Raw genomic sequence first — 6,278 nt, 5'->3', positions numbered from 1 at the left:
TAAAGCCCAACCCCCTTTCTTTGTGTAATCAGCCGTCATACAGGTTCCATCCACCAGGGACGTTTTCTTGAAGGAGATAATTAGTAATCAATGTATGATGCATTCTGTGTTTATGTTGTGTGATTATTTAGGTATTTAGTAAATAAATAATTAAACCAAAGTTTGTATTGCTGATTCAACTTGTTAGCCAGGGTTCGTGAAGATAACCAAGAATTTACCATTTTCAGATGAGACCAAACAAGTTGACGATTAAATATTGACTGCTATTGATGTAAAAGATTACTCGGTCTTTAATTAAGAGTTTATTCGGAGGATAACAGCTATATAAACATTATTTCGAGGTGCCCCGACTTTCTAGTTAATTATTTACCTGATTAGCTTAGTCAGGTAATATTAATTACAGAGAAATAATTTTATAGAATAGCATGTTATATCACTTAATCCGGCATAGCCAAAGACACGACAGACTATAAAGTAACTAAATGTGGAAAAAGTCAAAAAGTCTGACTTTCCAAACACATTTTAAATAGCGGCCAGATACATGCTCCCCTCTTAAGAAGTACATGGGCAAAATGAAATGTTGCTGCTGTCTCATTTTATTATTGTGTGATCAGCTTTAATATTGCTGGTAGACTGTTGCTTTCATCATTGTAATTGTCTGCATCATTTCCAAAACCCATTTATATATATTTTGAAAAGATAAATATATATAACTATATACACTACTGTTCAAAAGTTTGGGGACACTTAGAAATGTCCATGTTTTTGAAAGAAAAACTTTTTTTTCTTGTCCATTAAAATAACATCAAATTGATCAAAAATACAGTGTAGACAATGTTGTAAATGACTATTACAGCTGGAAATGGTAGATGTTTTTATGGAATATATACATAGCTGTACCGAGGCCCATTATCAGTAACCATCACTCCTGTGTTCCAATGGCACGTTGTGTTAGCTAATCCAAGTTTATAATTTTAAAAGGCTAATTGTTCATAGAAAATCCTTTAGCAATTATGTTAGCACAGCTGAAAAGTGTTGTTCTGATTAAAGAAGCAATAAAACTGGACTTTTTTAGACTTGTTGAGTATCTGGAGTATCAACATTTGTGGGTTCGATTACAGGCTCAAAATGACGAGAAACACATAATTTTCTTCTGAAACTCATCAGTCTATTCTTGTTCTGAGAAATGAAAGCTATTCCATGCAAGAAATTGCCAAGAAACTGAAGATCTCGTACAACGTTGTGTGCTACTCCCTTCACAGAACAGCACAAACTGGTTCTAACCAGAATAGAAAGAGTGGGATGCCCCAGGGGCACAACTGAGAAAGAGGACAAGTACATTAGAGTGTCTAGTTCGAGAAACAGACACCTCACAAGTCCTCAACTGGCATCTTCATTATATAGTACCAGCAAAACACCAGTCTCAACATCAACCGTGAAGAGGCGACTCCGGGATGCTGGCCTTCTACAGCAACACAGTGGCCTCCATCATTTTTAAATGGAAGAAGTTTGGAACCACTAAGACTCTTCCTATAGCTGGCCGCCCGGCCAAACTGAGCAATCAGGATAGAAGGGCTCTTGACAGGGAGGTGCCCAAGAACCCGATGGTCACTCTGACAGAGCTCCAGAGTTCCTCACAGATCTGGTTCCTCCCAGATCTGTGCCTCGACACAATCCTGTCTCTGAGCCCTACGGACCATTCCTTCAAAACAAATTTCATTAGTCACGTACACATGGTTAGTGTAACGAACTTCGTCTGTTGTTTGAAGAGAGTCAGACCGAAATGCAGCGTGTAGGTTACTCATGACTTTTAATGAAGATAATGCGGTACATGAAATAACTGAAGAAGAAAACAACAAACGAGTGAAACTAATTACAGCCTATCTGGTGACTAACACAGAGACAGGTACAATCACCCACAAAATACAACGCACACTCAGGCTACCTAAATACGGTTCCCAATCCGAGACAACGAGAATCAGGTGACTCCAATTAGGAATCGCCTCAGGCAGCCAAGCCTAACTAGACACACCCCTAATAATACACACTCCCAATTAATACAAACCCCAATACGAAATACAACATATAAACCCATGTCACACCCTGGCCTACCCAAACATATAACAAAAACACAAGATACAATGACCAAGGCGTGACAGAACCCCCCTAAGGTGCGGACTCCGGGACGCACCTCAAGAGCATAGGGAGGGTCCGGGTGGGCGTCTGTCCATGGTGGTGGTTCTGGCTCGGGACGTGGACCCCACTCCATAAATGTCCTAGTTCCTCCCCTTCGCGTCCAAGGATAATCCACCTTCTCCGCCGACCATGGACTAATAGTCCTCACCCTGATCCCCACATAACTGAGGGGCAGCTCGGGACCGAGGGGCAGCTCGGGACAGAGGGGCAGCTCGGGACAGAGGGGCAGCTCGGGACAGAGGGGCAGCTCGGGACAGAGGGGCATCTCAGGATAGAGGGGCATCTCAGGATAGAGGGGCATCTCAGGACAGCAGGGCAGCTCAGGACAGAGGGGCATCTCAGGATAGAGGGGCATCTCAGGACAGCAGGGCAGCTCAGGACAGAGGGGCATCTCAGGACAGAGGGGCAGCCCGGGACAGAGGGGCAGCCTGGGACCGAAGCAGCCCGGTACTGAGGGGAAGCCCGGTACTGAGAGGGAGCCCAGTACAGAGAGGAAGCCTAGTACTGAGAGGAAGCTCAGTACTGAGAGGAAGCTCAGGCAGGTAGTAGGCTCCGGTAAATCCTGGCTGGCTGGTGGACCTGGATGATTCAGGTTGTCTGGCCGATCTAGAAGATCTTGGCAGACTGGCACTTCTGGCGGATCCTGGCAGACTGGCACTTCTGGTGGATCCTGGTAGACTGGTGACGCTGGACAGACAGGAGACTCCGGCAGCGCAGGAGAGGAGAAAGGCTCTGGCTGCGCTGAACAGGCGGGAGACTCCAACAGTGCAGGAGAGGAGAAAAGCTCTGGCTGCGCTGAACAGGCGAGGCGCACTGGACGCGCTGGGCCGACTGGTAGCACTGGTGGCGCTGGACAGACAGGAGACTCCGGCAGCGCAGGAGAGGAGAAAGGCTCTGGCTGCGCTAAACAGGCTGGAGACTCCGATAGCACAGGAGGGGAGAAAAGCACTGGCTGTGCTGAACAGGCGAGGCGCACTGGAGGCCTGGTGCGTGGTGCTGGAACTGGTGGTACTGGCGCGAGGACACGCACAGGAAGCCTGGTGCGGGGAGCTGCTACCGGAGGACTGGTGTGTATAGGTGGCTCTGGATAGACCGGACCGTGCAGGCGCACTGGAGCTCTTGAGCACCGAGCCTGCCCAAGCTTACCTGGCTCGATGCCCACTCTAGCTCGGCCAATAGGAAGGGCTGGTATGTGTCGCAGCTGGCTCTGCACCCGCACTGGAAACACTGTGCGCTCAATAGCATAACACGGTGCCTGCCCGGTCTCTCTAGCCCAACGGTGAGCACAGGGAGTATGCGCAGGTTTCCTACCTGGCATAACTATTCTCCCTTTTAGCCCCCCCCAATACATTTTTTGGGGTGACTTTCCGGTTTCCACCCACGTCGCCGTGCTGCCTCCTCATACTTGCGCCTCTCCGCTTTAGCTGCTTCTATTTCCTCCTTGGGACGGCGATATTCTCCCGGCTGCGCCCAGGGTCCTTTTCCGTCTAATATCATCTCCCAAGACCAGAAGTCCTCATATTGCTGCTCCTCACAATTAACAGGGAGAGTAGGCTCAGGTCTGACTCCTGACTCTGCCACTCTCTCTCTGCGCTTTCCCCGTTACCTTCGGTTTTCGCTCTGTATAACCGTGCTTTCCTTTTCGATTCCATACGTGTATAGCCCTCTTCGCATTGCTGTAGGGAATCCCAGGCGGGCTCCTGCACTCGCTCTGGGTCGGCCGCCCACCTGTCGATTTCTTCCCACGTCGTATAATCCCTGCTTCTGCCGTCCATAACGTCCTCCTTTAGATCCTGCCAGTTCACACGCTGCTCGGTCTGTGAATGGTGGTGGGTGATTCTGTAACGAACTTAGTCTGTTGTTTGAAGAGAGTCAGACCGAAATGCAGCTTGTAGGTTAAAGAAGAGAACAACAAACGAGTGAAACTAATTACAGCCTATCTGGTGACTAACACAGAGACAGGTACAATCACCCACGAAATACAACGCGCACTCAGGCTACCTAAATACGGTTCCCAATCCGAGACAACGAGAATCAGCTGACTCCAATTAGGAATCGTCTCAGGCAGCCAAGCCTAACTAGACACACCCCTAATAATACACACTCCCAATTAATACAAACCCCAATACGAAATACAACATATAAACCCATGTCACACCCTGGCCTACCCAAACATATAACAAAAACACAAGATACAATGACCAAGGCGTGACAGTTAGCAGATGTTAATGCTAGTGTAGCGAAATGCTTGTGCTTCTAGTTCCGATCATGCAGTAATATCTAACAAGTAATCGTACAATTTCACAACAACTACCTTATATACACAAGTGTAAAGGAATGAATAAGAATATGTACATATCAATATATGGATGAGCGATGGCGGAACGGCATAGGCAAGATGCAGTAGATAGTGTAGAGTACAGTATATACATATGAGATGAGTAATGTAGGGTATGTAAACCTTATATAAAGTGCCATTGTTTAAAGTGACTAGTGATACATTTATTACATAGCATTTTTTATTATTAAGTGACTAGAGATTTGAGTCAGTATGTTGGCAGCAGCCACTCAATGTTAGTGATGGCTGTTTAACAATCTGATGGCCTTGAGATAGAAGCTGTTTTTCAGTCTCTCGGTCCCAGCTTTGATGCACCTGTACTGACCTCGCCTTCTGGATTATAGAGGGGTGAACAGGCAGGGGCTCGGGTGGTTGTTCTCCTTGATGATCCTTTTGGCCTTCCTGTGACATCGGGTGGTGTAGGTGTCCTGGAGGGCAGGTAATTTGCCCCCGGTGATGCGTTGTGCAGACCTCACGACCCTCTGGAGAGCCTTATGGTTGTGGGCGGAGCAGTTGCCGTACCAGGCGGTGATACAGCCCGACAGCATGCTCTCAATTGTGCATCTGTAAAAGTTATTGAGTGTTTTGGTGACAAGCCAAATTTCTTCAGCACCCTGAGGTTGAGTAGGCGCTGTTGTGCTTTCTTCACCACGCTGTTTGTGTGGGTGGACCATTTCAGTTTGTCCGTGATGTGTATGCAGAGGAACTTAAAACTTAAAACTCCCTCTGCTGTTTCCTGAAGTCCACGATCATCTCCTTTGTTTTTTGACGTTTATTGTGAGGTTATTTTCCTGACACCAAACTCTGAGGGCCCTCACCTCCTCCCTGTATGCCGTCTCGTCATTGTTGGTAATCTAGCCTACCACTGTAGTGTCGTCTGCAAACTTGATGATTGAGTTGGCCACGTAGTCATGGGTGAACAGGGAGTACAGGAGAGGGCTGAGAACGCAACTTCAAACTCATGTCTTGGCTTTTGCTCTGACATGCACTGTCAACTGTGGGACCTTATATAGACAGATGTGTGCCTTTTCAAATGATATCCAATCAATTGAATTTATCACAGGTGGACTCCAATGAAGTTCTATAAATATCTCAAGGACGATCAATGGAAACAGGATATACCTGAGCTCAATTTCGAGTCACATAGCAAATGGTCTTAATACTTATGTAATTAAGATATTTGCAAACATTTCTAAAAGCCTGTTTTTCTTTGTCATTATTGGTTATTGTGTGTAGATTGATGAGGATATTGTAAAAAAATGTTTAAAAAAAAATTGGAATAAAACTGGAATGTAACAAAATGTGGAAAAGGAAAGTGGTCTGAATACTTTCCGAATGCACGGTATATAGACTGATATAGATGTTATGGTTCATCCATACTTTGTTGGGCAGATACCTCTATTTCCCAGGTATCTATGGTCTTCTGAGTACACCAGCTGTGTTTATATGAAGGAGAGTCATTAACAATGTCTCACAGTACAATGTCATTAACTACAGCTCTTTTGCCCATGATTTACACCAATGCCAAATGGAGAAAGGCTGGCAGAATGGGGATGTGCTCTCCCGTCAAGACCCCACAGACATACATACAGGCAGTGCCAGTGTGCAAGGATGCTGTTAGTTACCGTGCCAACAGTATTAAATCTCCCTCACTGTCTCCTGTCTCTCTGTTCTCTGCTGTTTCCAAGGAGACTGGAAAAATTAGTATTCTAAGGGGGAACTTCAGAGCGAGAGAGGGAGAGGG

At 46.2% G+C, this 6,278-nt stretch overlaps 1 protein-coding gene across 2 annotated transcripts in view; it reads right to left on the bottom strand.

The window, feature by feature from the left end:
• Nucleotides 1-6,278, bottom strand: part of LOC124041182 (pro-neuregulin-3, membrane-bound isoform-like) — a 448,412-nt gene that overhangs the window by 45,306 nt on the left and 396,828 nt on the right. The gene's annotated exons all lie outside the window — the stretch shown is intronic.

This window comes from Oncorhynchus gorbuscha, linkage group LG08 (assembly GCF_021184085.1).
Source record: "Oncorhynchus gorbuscha isolate QuinsamMale2020 ecotype Even-year linkage group LG08, OgorEven_v1.0, whole genome shotgun sequence".
In the NCBI taxonomy this organism is placed as follows: Eukaryota; Metazoa; Chordata; class Actinopteri; order Salmoniformes; family Salmonidae; genus Oncorhynchus; species Oncorhynchus gorbuscha.
This window is presented reverse-complemented; position numbering and strand designations above follow the sequence as displayed.